The sequence below is a fragment of the Trichechus manatus genome, unplaced genomic scaffold, assembly GCF_000243295.1.
Source record: "Trichechus manatus latirostris isolate Lorelei unplaced genomic scaffold, TriManLat1.0 scaffold00171, whole genome shotgun sequence".
Classification (NCBI taxonomy): domain Eukaryota; kingdom Metazoa; phylum Chordata; class Mammalia; order Sirenia; family Trichechidae; genus Trichechus; species Trichechus manatus.
The window spans coordinates 2,928,523-2,944,146 of record NW_004444107.1 but is presented as its reverse complement, the minus strand read 5'-3'; positions in this window follow the sequence as shown (position 1 = coordinate 2,944,146).

The following is a 15,624-nucleotide window of genomic DNA, read 5'->3' as shown; positions in this document are numbered from 1 at the left end:
AAAGATCAATAAAATTGACAAACCTTTAGGTAGACTGACAAAGAAAAAAAGAGAGAATACACAAGTAAAATCAGAAATGAAAGTGTGGACATTACCACCAACCTTACTGAAATAAAAAGATCATAAAATAATACTATGAATAATTGTACAGCAACAAATTAAATTACATAGATAAAATGGACAAATTAGTAAGAACCAAACTCTATAGATTAACCCATGAAGAAATAAAAAAATCTCCAATAGACTTATAACAAATGAAGAGAATCAGTAATCATAAACCTCCCAATAAAATAAAACAAGTCCAGGATAAAATGGCTTCACTGGTGAATTTTACCAAACACTAAAAGAAGAATTAAGAATTCCAAAAATTTTACCAAACTTTAAAATAAGAATTAACAATTCCAATCACTTCCAAAAAATAGAAAAGGAGAAAACATTTTCTAACTATTTCTTTGAGTCCAGCATTATCCTAATACCAAAACTAGACAAAAACACCACAAGAAAAGTAATAATAAAAAAACGTACAGACTAATATCCCTTATTGATATAGATGCAAACATCCTCAAGAAAATACATGAAAACTAAATTCAGTAGCATATTAAAAGGATATTCACCATCATCAAGGGAGATTTTTTTCCAAGGAATGCACAAGAGGTTTAGCATAAGAAAATCAGTCAATATAATACATCACAAAAACTTAAGGAAAAGAAACACATTATAATAGCAACTGGTGCAGGAAAGGTGTTTGGCAAAATCCAACACCCTTTTATGATATAAAGAGTCAGCAAAGTAGGAATTAATAAGATATTCCTCAACATGATAAAGGGCATTTATGAAAAACCCACAGCTAACATCATACTTAGTGGTGAAAGACTGAAAGCTTTCACTGTAAGTAAGATCAGTAACACAACAAGGATGCCGACTTTCATCACTGTTATTGAAGATTGTACTGAAAGTCCTAGCCAGAGAAATTAGGCAAGAAAAAGAAATAAAAAGCATGTAAATCAGAAAGAAAGAAGTAAAACTATCTCTATTTGCAGATGATATGATCCTATATATTGAAAATATCAAAGAATCCACAAGAAAGTTACTAGAAGTAATAAATGAATTCAATAAAGCTGCAGAGTACAAGACAAACACAAAAATCAATTGGTTTTCTATATATCAGCTATGAGAAATCTGACAACAAAATTTAAGAAAACAATTCCATTTACAATCACATTTAAAATAATAAAATCTCTACTAATAAATTTAGCCATGGAGGTTAAAAATTTGTACACTGAAAACTATAAAACATTGCTGAAAGAAATTAAAAAAGACCTAAGTAATTGGGAAGACATCCCATACTCATGGATTGGAAGACTTAATATCCTTAAGCTGTTAATACAACCCAAATCAACCTATAGATTCAAAGTGATCCACTTCAAAATTCCAACAGTGTTCTTGGCATAACTGGAAAAGCCAATCCTCAAATTCATAAAGAATTGCAAGAGGCCCCAAAGAGTCAAAGCAATCTTTTTTTTTGTTTGTTTATTGTTGTACTTTAAGTGAAAGTTTACGCTTCAAGTTAGTTTCTTATACAAAAATTTATACATTGTTATGTGACCCTAATTACTCTCCCTATACCTGTGACAGCACTCTCCTCCTTTCCATCCCTGATTTCCTATGTCCATTCAACCAGCTCCTAACCATCTCTGCCTTCTCATCTTACCTCCGGACAGAAGCTGCCCATTTAGTCTCATATATCTACCTGAGCTAAGAAGCACACTCTTCACGAGTATCATTTTATGTCCCACAGTCCAGTACAACCTCTGTCTGAAGAGTTGGTCTCGGAAATTGTTTTAGTTCTGGGCTGATAGAGAATCCAGGGCCATGCTTTCTGGGGTTCCTCCAGTCTCAGTCAGACCATTAAGTCTGGACTTTTTACTAGAATTTGAGTTCTGCACCCCACCTTTCTCCTGATCCATCAGGCACTCTTTGTTGTGTTCCCTGTCAGGGCAGTCATTGGTGGTAGCCAGGCACCATCTAATTCTTCTGGTCTCAGGCTGATGAAGTCTCTGGTTTAAGTGGCCCTTTCTGTCTCTCAGGCTAATAATTTCTTTCTGTCTTTGGTGTTCCTCATTCTCCTTTACTCCAGGTAGTTGGGACCAATTGATGCATCTTAGATGGCTTTTCTTGCAAGCTTTTAAGACCCCAGTCACCACTCACCAAAGTAAGATGCAGAACATTTTCTTAATAAGCTTTGTTATGCCAATTGACCTAGATGTCCCCTGAAACCATGGTCCCCAGACCCCTACACCTGCTACTCTGTCTCTTGAAGTGTTTGAAGGAAACTTCTTAGCTTTGGTGTAGTCCAGTTGTGCTGACTTCCCCTGTAGTATGTGCTGTCCATCCCTTCACCTAAGATAATTCTTATCTACTATCTAGTTACTGAATAACCCTCACCCTCCCTCCTCACCCTCGTAACCAACAAAGAATGTTTTCTTCTGTGTTTAAACCTTTTCTTGAGTTCTTATAATAGTGGACTTATACACTATTTGTCCTTCTGTGACTGACTAAATTCACTCAGCATAATGCCCTCCAATTCCTCCATGTTATACAATGTTTCACGGCTTCATTGTTCTTCTTTATAGTTGCATAGTATTCCGTTGTGTGGATATACCATGATTTATTTATCCATTCATTCGTTAATGGGCACCTAGTTGTTTCCATCTTTTTGTTATTGTGAACAGTGCTACAGTGAACATGGGTATGCATATTTGTATTCATGTGATGGCTCTTATTTCTCTAGGATATATTCCAAGGAGCGGGATTGCCGGATCATATGGTACTTCTTTTTCTAGCTTTTTAAGGAAGCACCAAATCGATTTCCAACGTGGTTGTACCATTTTACATTTCCACCAACACTGTATAAGTGTTCCAGTCTCTCCTCAACCTCTCTCGCATTTATCATTTTGTGTTTTTGGGATTAATGCTAGCCTTGTTGGGATGAAAGGGTATCTCAGTGTAGTTTTGATCTACATTTCTCTAATGGTTAATGATCATGAACATTTCTTCATGTATCTGTGGGCAGCCTGCAAATCTTCTTTGGCAAAGTGCCTGTTCATATCCTCGCCCATGTTTTAATTGAGTTGTCTTTTTGTTGTTGAGGTTTTGCAGTATCTTGTAGATTTTAGAGAGTAGACGCTGATCGGATTTGTTGTAGCCAAAAATTTTATCCCAGTCTGTAGGTTGTCTTTTTACTCTTTTGGTGAAGTCTTTTGATGAGCATAAGTGTTTGATTTTTAGGGCTCCCAGTTATCTAGTCTCTCTTCTGGTGCTTGTGCACTGTTACATATGGTTCGTATTCTGTTTATGCCATGTATTAGGGCTCCTAGCATTGTTGTTATTTTTTCTTTCATGATCTTCATCATTTTCCAATTTATATTTAAGTCTTTGATACATTTTGAGTTAGTTTTTGTCCATGGTGTGAGGTATGGGTCTTGTTTCAGTTTTCTGCAGATGGCTATCCAGTTATGCCATCACCATTTGTTAAAGAGACTGTCTTTTCCCCAGTTAACAGACTTTGGGCCTTTGTCAAATATCAGCTGCTCATAGGTGGATGGATTTATATCTGGATCTCAATTCTGTTTTTTTTTTGGTCTATGTATCTTTGTTGTACCAGTATCAGGCTATTTTGACTACCATGGAAGTATAATAGGTTCTAAAATCAGATATTGTGAGGCCTCTCACTTTGTTCTTCTTCTTGAGTAATGCTTTACTTATCTGGGGCTCTTCCGTTTCCATATGAAGTCAATGATTTGTTTCTTCATCTCATTAAAAAATGCCATTGGAATTTGGATCAGGATTGCATTGTATCTGTAGATCACTTTGGGTAGAATTGATATTTTCACAATATTGAGTCTACCTATCCATGAGCAAAGTATATTTTTCCACTTATGCAGGTATTTTTTGGTTTCTTGCAGTAGTGTCTTGTAGTTTTCATTGTATAGGTCTTTTACATCTCTGGTTAGATTTATTCTTACGTATTTTATCTTCTTGGGGCTATTATAAATGGTATTGATTTAGTGATTTTCTCTTCGAAGTTCTTTTTGTTGGTGTAAAGGAATCCAACTGATTTTTGTATGTTTATCTTGTATCCTAAAACTTTGCTGAAATCTTCTATTAGTTCCAGTAGTTTTCTTGTGGATTCTCTGGGGTTTTCTGTGTATAAGATCATATCATCTGCAAACAGAGCTACTTTGACTTCTTCCCTACCAATCTGGATGTCCTTTATTTCTTTTTCTAGCTTAATTGCTCTGGCTAGGACCTCCAGCACAATGTTGAATAAGAGTGGTGATAAAGAGCATCCTTGTTTGTTTCCCATTCTCAATGGGAAAGCTTTCAAAGTCTCTCTCCATTTAAGATGATGTTGGCTGTTGGCTTTGTATAAATGCCCTTAATTATATTGAGGAATTTCCCTTCTATTCCTGTTTTGTTGAGAGTTTTTATCATGAATTGTTGTTAGACTTTGTCAAAAGCCCTTTCTGCATCAATTGATAAGATCATGTGGTTCTTGTCCTTTGTTTGATTAATGTGATGGATTACATTGATTGTTTTTCTAATGTTCAACCATCCCTGCATACCTGGTATAAATCCTACTTGATCATGGTGAATTATTTTTTTGATATGTTGCTGGATTCAATTGGCTAGAATTTTGTTGAGGATTTTTGCATCAACGTTCATAAGGGATATTGGTCTGTGATTTTCTTTTTTTGTGATGTCTTTACCTGGTTTTGGTATCAGGGTTATGTTGGCTTCATAGAACGAGTTTAGGAGTATTCCATCCTTTTCTATGCTCTCAAATACCTTTAGTAGTAGCAGTATTAACTCTTCTCTAAAAATTTGGTAGAATTCTCCATTGAAGCCATCCGGGACAGGGCTTTTTTTGCTGGGAGTTTTTCTATTACCTTTTCCATTTCTTCTTTTGTTATGGGTTTATTTAGTTGTTCTACCTCTGTTTGTGTTAGTTTAGGTAGGTAGTGAATTTCTAGAAATTTGTCCATTTCCTCTAAGTTTTCAAATTTGTTAGAGTACAATTTTTCATAGTATTCTGTTGTGATTCTTTTAATTTCAGTTGAGTCTGTTGTGATATCACCCATCTCGTTTCTTATACAGGTTTTGTGCTTCCTCTCCTGTTTTTCTTTTGTCAGTTTGGCCAGTGGTTTATCAATTTTGTTGATCTTTTCAAAGAACCAGCTTTTGGTCTTGTTAACTCTTTCAATTTTTTTTCTATTCTCTATTTCATTTCATTCTGCTCTAATTCTTACTATTTCCTTTCTTCTGATGCCCGAGGGCTTCTTTTGCTGCTCTCTTTCTACTTGTTCCAGTTGTAGGGTTAATGTTTTGATTATGGCCCTTTCTTCTTTTTGGATGTGTGCATTTATTGCTATAAACTGACCTCTGAGCACTGCTTTTGCTGTGTCTCAAAGGTTCTGGTAGGATGTGTTTTCATTCTCGTTTGATTCTATGAATTTTTTTATTCCATCCTTAATTTCTTCTATAACCCAGTAGTTTTTGAGCAAGGTGTTGTTCAGTTTCCATGTGTTTGATTTTTTTTCCTTGCTTTTTCTGTTATTGATTTCTACTTTTATGGCTTTATGGTCAGAAAAGATGCTTTGTAATATTTCGATGCTTTGGATTTTGTTAAGGCTTGCTTTATGGCCTAATATGTGGTCTGTTCTGGAGAATGTTCCATGTGCATTGGAAAAGAAAGTATACTTGGCTGCTGTTGGGTGGAGTGTTCAGTATATGTCTATAACAAGATGGTTGATTGTAACATTTAGCTCTTCTGTGTCTTTGTTGAGCGTCTTTCTTGATGTTCTGTCCTTCACTGAAAGGGGTGTGTTGAAGTCTCCTACTACTGTTGTGGAGCTTTCTATCTCTCTTTTCAGTGCTGTTAGAGTTTCTTGTATGTATTTGGGAGCGCTGCTGTTGGGTGCATAAATATTTATTATAGTTATGTCCCTCTGGTGTATTGACCCTTTAATCGTTATATAGTGTCTTTCCTTATCCTTTGTGGTGGTTTTTACTTTAAAGTCTATTTTGTCAGAGATTAATATTGTCACTCCTGCTCTTTTTTGAGTGTTGTTTGCTGGATACATTTTTTTCCATTCGTTAAGTTTCAGTTTATTTTTGTTGTCTCTTGTTGGCAGTACATAGACGGATCATGTTTTTTTATTCAATCTGCCACTCTCTTTCCCTTTATTGGTGTATTTAGTCCGTTTACATTCAGCGTAATTATTGATAGGTATGAGTTTAGTGATGTCATTTTGATGTCTTTTTTTGTGTGTTGTTGACAGTTTCTTTTTTCTACTTTTCCATGCTGAGTCGTTTTTCTTTATGTATTTTCTTTTCATCTTTTTCATTGTTGTTTACTTTGTATTTGCTGAGTCTATATTTTTCTTGTTTTTTATTTTGATGTGTAAGATTGTTAGTTTCTTTTGTGGTTACCTTAATATTTACCCCTATTTTTTCTAATTTTATACCAGTCTTTTATTTCCTTATATCACCTTGACTTCTGCTCCATATGAAAAGTCTATGTCTACATTTTTTAATTCCTTCTTTTTTGTTTTAGTGTTGTCATCTTTTACATATTGACATTTGTTTCCCTATTTTCAGTGTTTTAGCTTTGATTTACTTTTGTGACTTCCCTATCTGGATTGATATCTGGTTGCTCTGTCCTGTGTTCTAGTCTTGGGTTGTTATCTGATGTTACTGATTTTCTAACTGGAGGACTCCCTTTAGTATTTCTTTTAATTTTGGTTTTGTGTTTGCAAATTCCCTAAACTTCTGTTTATCTGGAAATGCCCTAATTTTGCAATCATATTTGAGAAACAGTTTTGCTGGATATATATTTCTTGGCTGGCAGTTTTTTTCCTTCAAGGCTTTATAAATGTAATCCCATTGCCTTCTTGCCTGCATGGTTTCTGTTGAGTTGTCCGAGCTTATTCTTGTTCACTCTCCTTTGTAGATGACTTTTCTTGTATGCCTAGCCACTCTTAAAATTCTCTGTCTCTGGTTTTGGTAAGTTTGATTATAATATGTCTTGGTGACTTTCTTTTGGGATCTACCTTATATGGGGTTCGATGAGCATCTTGGATAGATATCCTCTCATGTTTCACAATATCAGGGAAGTTTTCTGCCAACAAATCTTCAAAAATTTTCTCTGTATTTTCTGTTATCTCACCAGTTCTGGTACTCCAGTACTTCTAGGATTTTCCTCTTGATAGAATCCCACATAATTCCTAGGGTTTCTTTTTTTTTTTTTTTTTTTAATTCTTTTATCTGAGTTTTCCTCAGATATGTTGGTGTCAAGTGCTTTATCTTCAATCTCACTAATTCTGACTTCCATTGCCACAATTCTGCTTTTTGGACTTTCTATTGAGTTGTCTAATTCTGAAATTTTCTTGGTAATCTTCTGGGTTTCTGATTGCTGTCTCTCTATGGATTCGTGCAGCCTGTTACATTTGTCATTATGTTCTTCTCTAATCTTTTTAATTTGCTGTATTTCGTGTTCTGCATTTTGATTAATTTCCTTCCTAATCTCTTGAAGAGTTGTGTATATTAATCTTTTGTATTCTGCCTCCAGTAATTTCAAGAAATTTTCTTCTTCTGTAAGATTTTTAGATTATTTTGTGAGTTTGCTGAAGCCAACAGGGAATGCCTCTTTAAGTGATTTGATATTCACTGTTTTCTCTGAGCCATCAATAATTTATTATATTTATTTTATGTTTTCTTACTGTGTCCTAGCTTCTGTTTTGTTTTGATATGCCCCAAAAGGCTGCTAGTGTGAGCTAATTTGATTATTGGCACCTTTGAAGCTCTAGTGTCCTGTCACCAGGTGGTTAGATCTGTTACTAGGTATGTGATCTCAGGAGTCTGCCCACTCCTCCTGTGTGGATTCAGCTCAGGTGTCCAGGTAGTCGGCCACCAAGTGTGTTGTGCAGGCTCTCACCTACAGTCTCAGACAGACAGGCTGATTGGTGTAGGCATAGGCATCTGGCTGCAGGAGGGAGCTCTGAGCAAGGCAGGAGGCTGACAGCCGCCCCCAAGTGTCCAGGAGGAAAGTGTGTCCCTGTTCCCTAGAGTGCGTAGGTGGGTGGGTTTTGCAGCTGGACTATGAACATCCAGTGCTGTTGTCTGTAAGGACTGGGGGGCACTTCTTATTCTTGGGCCTCTGTTGCAGCTGGCTAGGTGGCATGGGTGGAGCCACCAGTCCACAGGTCCCTGATGTGGCTAGGTGAAGACCCTGCTTAATGGGCAGAGCAGTGTCAAATGTCATGAACTTGCCACTTCACAGCTGAACAGTCAAAGTTCTACTTCAGTTATGTACCTTGCTGTACTGTGGTGATGAGGGCCTACGCTGTTGAAATGGGCTCACACAAGTCTATGCAGGTGGAAAGGCACTCAAAGTCCCTGGATCCTTTATGCCTGTGCCTAGACAAAGAAGCTGGGCCTATCCTGAGTTCCTGGCTTAGGGGAGCCAGTAAATTATTATTATTTTGCTTCTTTGTTCATTTGTTCACTCTCCAAGGCTGGGAAAACGTCTCAGGGCACATAATGGGTCTTACTTCCGGCTCAGACAACTCGGCAATTGCTGAAGCTGGTCCAGGACCCAGTGCAGAGCAGAGAGTGGAGAGGTAAATGGGAGAGAGGTTTTCCCTAAAGGGGGTGTTTTTCATCCACATGGTAGGCCTGACACAAGTACTTTTCTTTCACCGATCAAAGGCTGCTTCTCACTGGTTTGGGATGGCCGAGTAGACTCTCTGCCACTGGGTCTCTCCCGATGCTGAAAATGCCTCCCGAGCACTGTTGCTTGCCTGCCTCACTGCTCACCCCCGAGGTGATCAGGCCTGAAGGGCTCAGGCGCTCACCAGGTCAAGTCTGGCAACTTTGCTGCTTTTGAATCTTCTCTCCCTCCCCCTGCCACTCAGTCTGGTTCCTCAACTTTGCCTTTGATGTTCAGGGCTCCTAGATTGTCATATATAAATATATAATCAATTCACCTTTTTTTTGGGTCTTTGTAGTAAGAGGGAACACTGAAAGTGTCTGACTACTCCACCATCTTGGCCCCATCAAAGCAATCTTGAAAATGAAGAACAAAGTAAGAGGACTCACACTTCCCAATTTAAAAGTGTATTACAAAGCTACAGCAGTCAAAGCAATGTGGTACTGGTATATGGATAGCCATATAGACCACTTAAGAGTCCAGAAATAAACTTAAACATCTATGTCTATGGCCAATTGATTTTTGAAAAGAATATGAAATTCATTTAGTGATAAAAAAATGTGTCTTCAACAAATAGTGCTGGGACAACTGGACCTTTCCATCAAAAAAAAAAAAAAAAAAAGTACCCATACCTTACACCATATACAAAAATTAACTCAAAATGGATCACTGACCTAAATATAAGAGCTAAAACAATTAAAATCTTAGAAGAAAATGTAGAGCTAATGTTTCAGGACTTTGTTTTTGGGAATGGATTCTTAGATATAACACCAAAAGCACGAGCAACAAAAGACAAAATAAATTAATTGGACATCATGAAACTTTAAAAAGACATTATCAAGAAAATGAAAAGACAACCTGAAAAAAATGAATAACATATTTGGGAACAATGTGTCTGATAAGAGTTTAATATTCACTATATATATGTATATAACTCCTACAACTCAACAATAAAAAGACAGGCCAATTAAAAAATGAGCAAAGGACTTACATAGACATTTCATTAAAGAATTTATTCAAATGGAAAACAAGCACTAAAAAATGCTCAAGGTCCTCAGTCTTTAAGGAAATGCAAATCAAAACTACAGTGAGATATCACTTCACCCCCACTAGGATGATATTAAAAAATGGAAAAGAACAAATGTTGTTGAGGCTGTGGAGAAATTAGAAACCTCATCCATTGCTGCTAGGATTGTAAAATAATGCGGTCTCTATGGAAAACGGTTTGGTGGTTCTTCAAAAAGTTAAACATAGAACTACTATATGACCCAGCAATTCCACTCCTAGGTATGTATCCAAAAGAATTGAAAGCAGAAACTCAGACACTTGTACACCAGTGTTCACCACAGCATTATTCACAATAGCTAAAAATTAGAAACCCAAGTGTGCATCAACTGATGAATGGATAAACAAAATGTATATACATACAAAGGAATGCTATTTATTCATAAAGAGAAATGAAGTTCTGATATGCGCTGTATGGATGAACCTGAAAACATTGTGCTAAGTGAAATAAATCAGACACAAAAAGACAAATATTGTATGATTCCACTTACATGAAATATCTAAAATAGAAAAATGCATAGAGACAGAAGTAGATTAGTGGTTACCAAGGAATGGGGGCAGGGAGCAATGGGGAGTTAAAAAAAAAAACTGAAATACTTAGGTAACACTGAAAAAATAAGAGCAGAAGCTTTTTAAATAAACCTACAAACTCTAATCAAAAGATGCTTAGAGATGAAAATAAATGTAGAGATGTAATTTGTGCCCATGAGACCAAATATTATAAATCTATCTGGTCAGCTCAGGGAAACTTAGAAAATTAGCAAAATTTCAACCAAAATGGCCATATAATTTTTTTTTTTTAGGATTCAACAACATTTGCACAGAAAATGCGAGAAAAAGTGAAAAAATAATTGAAAAAGTTATTTGATAATATTAATGATAATAAAATATGAAAAAAGTTCTGAAAAGTGAAGAAATTCAGATTACTGCAGTGTCCAATTATATCCCAGTATTTGCCCTGAATGAAAGCCTAATGTAGAAATGTTGCACTTGCAGCACAGTGTTAGAGTGGTATAGTCAACCTCTTTCACTCCCCTCACTCTAGAAGTGATCCAAGTAATACATTAAAGATGTTCCACAAGTATCCGTTATAGATAAGATGATGATATTTATCAAAGTCTAATTAGGGAACTTTTATCTATGCTTCCTAAAACTTAAATAATGTGTTTTTGGAAAGACACTCAGAAACAAGGGTTTCATTTTGAAGACTAGCTGGTCTGAAAATATTTTCCTAATCTTTATCTTTGCCCTTTAGTCATCTTCATATGTTTGAAATCATTAACCTTAAGGCTTTCATTATTTCATACCGTAGCTAAAGAACACTTAATTCTGATAGTAGTGTTAGTCAAATTGGAATATATTTTATTAATAAAAATTAAGGTGCAAATAGCTGGTAACACTTTTTGAAGCTTTATTTGTGTTTGGCATCATCTTAAAGGATTTACATATATTAAACAAATATATTTTCACAATATTTTTTGGAGGAAGAACAATAAATATTCTAGTTACATAATAGGAAATCTGAGAATAAGAAATAACTGACTGGTTAAGGCTGAGACTATATAAGTGGCAATGAATAATCCTCAGTCTTTTCTCCTATAACATTATAACTATATTGGTGAACAAAGAAATCAATCATTTACTGTTTATTAACACACAAAGTGTTCCTAATAGCATAGCAATATAGTATTTCCAAGTTATAAAGAATATTAATGGTCATATAGTCAAAACATTATTTGAGTGCTAAAACTTCATCTTCTTACCTAATGTATTACTATGTCACTGCTAAGTGAAATGAGTCCCACTGCATCTGAGACAACTCTGAGGCCACTAGTAGCATGTGCAGACTGTATGAACAACGTGTCTTTGATTTGAGATTATATACGTCTCCATATAAGTCCAACCATTAGAATTTGTATATCACATAAAAACTCACAGATCATATGTATTCTCTCCTACACAGGAAAGTGAACATCATTATTATATTCCTCTGTGTTTTCCATTTTCTAGTGTAAAGTTTGGTAAGAAGACGGAATGACTGTGGTTAATTTGTTACACACATATAATAAATGAATATGTGTCATAGATTTTATTTAACTCATTAATTATAAGGAAACTAGTAAGATGTTAAAATTCAAAAAGTATTTGAGAAGTTTAATATCTATAAAACCAATTTAATAAGTACATCCTAGGAAAGGATTACTGGGTTGGATGCAATACTGGTTAATGTCAAAATAGGGCCCAAAACCACAGTCTCTGGGGTTATGTGCTCTGCTGTTATTTGTATCTCTATCACACAAAACTCTACAAGTTAACTTCTGTCACAACTGAGATTTAAATTGCCAAGTCAATAAAAGGTGATGCTCAGAACTACACTGGTCAGTAATCTCGTATGCCAAATTTCCAAGCATATGGATAATTTTTCTGACATTAGACTAAACATTTCATGAACTAAACATTCCATGAAACTTCAAGGATCTCACTTCCGTTTGCCCTCCCATCTCTTAATCCTAAATCACTTCATCTCTGAAATCTTACAGTTCAACTTATATGTCAATCAGCCCTTGTGGTTCTATTTTCCTTATTTCTACTAGATTTAAAGTCAGCCTTTATAGAGCATTAAAACCTGCTGTTCATAAGCAGTGTATTAACTTTCTGACTGTAGTTTCTTTTAACCTTACTAAATTGTGGCTCAACACTTCAACCTCATTCTTGCCAGAACCTTCGTCTTCCTTACCCTGTTTCACTATTTACCCTTTTCACCGTTTTCTCTTTTCAACATCAACCAACATATCCCAAATTCTTTTTTTTTAACCTCATCTGCTCCTGGTGGCACAGTGACTAAGAGCTCCGCTGCTAACCAAAAGGCCAGTGGTTCAAATCCACCAGCCAGCTGCTCCTGGAAACTCTATGGGACAGTTCTGCTCTGTCCTATAGAGTCCACATGAGTCAGAACTTACTAGTCGGCAATGAGCTCCTATGTATTTGCAGCTGAAAATTGCCAAAGAAAAAACACATCTCTATGTTGTATTTCTTAATCTTCTCTTCAGTCACAAATCTTCCATTACACGTATTTTTTACTTGTGTCAACAAATGGTTCTGCCTTGTTGTTGGAGATGTTGGATTGAAATGAAGATAATAAATATATTTGGTCAGCACACATGAATGTACAATGTTCTGCATTCCTGGAGAGTCTGACCTAATAAGTCAAACACTTGTTTTATGTTGGAGTGGAGTGTAATGATAAAGTCTGGCTGTATTCTAGCTATTTTCCACTGACTGAAGGAGCAAAAAAACTTTCTAGGAATAGGGGGATGTCAGGAATAGGGTGAAGGCATCAAGTAGTATGGCAAATAGATATGTACTGTCCCAGCAGTGATCTATTTTCATAACACCGTTCTGATTCTACGTTTCCAGCTGTCTACATTGCCATTATTATTTATCAGCACTGACCAAAGACAATCTCAGAAAAGTGTTGATGTTCCTTTGACAGATAACTATAATTCTTCCTTTTCTGAGGTCTTCCTGTAAGTATATTATTCTGTTGTCTACTTTGACAGAATTCAATTGATGTTACAAGTATATCATCTATTTATTGTAGTGAAATGAATTAATGTTAATAATTAATTAATTAATTAAAATTCTAAAAACTGTAAGCATTAAAGTAAAAATTAGACTATTTGATGTTGTGCTTTGCATTTTGGTAAGCACTTAAATCCATCCTCAAACCTTGAAAAATATTATTCCAAGTTGTATATATTTATGTAAGGTTTTAGATATTCCAAGAATAAAACAAGGTAGAAATTAAAAGTGTGGTTATTGATAAACACACTGACAAGCATTTCTTAATACTATGACAGAAATAAATAAATTAAAAATATATATTTAAAATAGTCATGTGAATGTGCATTTCTCAGTAGAAAATAAGTCAGACAAAAAGTCCACTTTTTCAAAATGGAGTGCCTCTTCTTATTTTTCTTAATATCTGAAGAAAAGCACTGAAAAAAATACATTTCATTTTGAATCAAACTTACATTTAAAGTGCTATAAAAATGTATCAACAAATAATAAAGTTGGGAAACATTTTATTGTAACTACAGTTATAAAGCTACTATTTAAATGTACAGAATTTAATTACCTTAAAGTTTGTTTTCATTTCACTGTTAATTTCTTTTGTATCTAGAATTATATGTATTTTTTTATAGATATAAATATGTACCATTAGAATAAATGGTTCTATTAATGCTACTAAGAAGGCTATCGTTACAATAGAGCTAACATTTGAAGTCAGAATGATGGCTAGTCTTTAAGTAAGAAAACTTGCCATAAACAGTATGAATAAACCAAGTTTTCAAATCTTATCATCTTTAATATACTTATGATTTAATTTTCATCAAAATAAGAAGCTTCTGGACAAAGTATAACATCTCTTGTTAGTTCTTAAACTCAGATCGGAGGCCACCAAGCATATCTCCCTTGGTCCAGAAGGCATCTCTGTAATTATGTGATCTATAACCACTGCGATATAATGTGAGAATGTGACATTTTAAACACTTGCTCTGGCACCAGGGATTTTTGCCAGATACAGGACTTGAAAAGATGAAAGTTAAGGAATGGAAGAAAGAAGGAGCAAAGTACAGAAAGTGGTAATAACAGGATCAAACTACAATCTTTTAATATGTGAACTGCATCACCCTTTTCTTTCTAATTCATTTTTCTTTGAAAATAAAAACAGATGACATACTCAAGTTCAGTCAAGTGTGATTATAGTGTCCTGTAAAATTTAAAAAAAAAAGATTTAAGACCAATTTAAATTTAAAGAGTCAAGTGTTCTAGATTTCTTTCTAGTTCTGTATCTTATTTGATGTTAGTACTTCAACTCCCTCTCTCATGAATACGTCAAGTTTAATTTCAAACAATTTTTAAGACTATAGTAAAAACATTGAAATATTTTCAATTTATAAATTAAATAATTATGTTAGGCATATTTTTATAATATCAATGGAAATTGCAATGTCTTTGGCATTGCATATGTAAATATGTATATATTTAAATATTTATACACATAAATTAATTATCTGCTGCTATCAAGTCAGTTCCGACTCAGAGCATCCCCATAGGGTTTCCAAGGCTGTAAATCTCTATGGAAGCAGACTGCCACATCTTTTTCCTGCAGAGCTGCTGGTGGTTTCAAACTGTCAGCCTTCAGTTAGCAGTTAACTGCTTTAACCACCGCACCACCAGGGCTCCTGGTTAAGCATTTGAATGCTAACCAAAAGGTCAGCAAATCGAATCCAAAATCCGCTCCTTGGAAACCCTAGAAGTCTGTTTTATTCTGTCCTATAGGGTCGCTATGAGTCGAAATCAACTCAATGGCAATGGTTTTTTTTGGTTTATTATAAAGTAGTATGTATATATATTATATAAAACATGCATACGTATGTCTGTTTAGATTTATTACCTTTAAGTTGTATGTATGAAATAAATAAGATTTATTACATTTATAATATCAAGTACCTATATTTTAGAAATTATAAGTTATGTTTATATATATAAACTTTATATATAATATATATCAATTAATATTTATATATGTATGCTATATATGGAGCCTTGGTGGTACAGTGGTTAAGAGCTCAGCTGCTGACCAAAGTGTTGGCAATTTAAAACCACCCACTGCTCCTTGGAAACCCTGTGGTGTGGTTCTATTCTGTCCTATAGGGTGACTTTCAGTTGGAATTGACTCTATGGCAATGGGTTTGGTTTTTTGTTTGTTTATGTTAGTATTA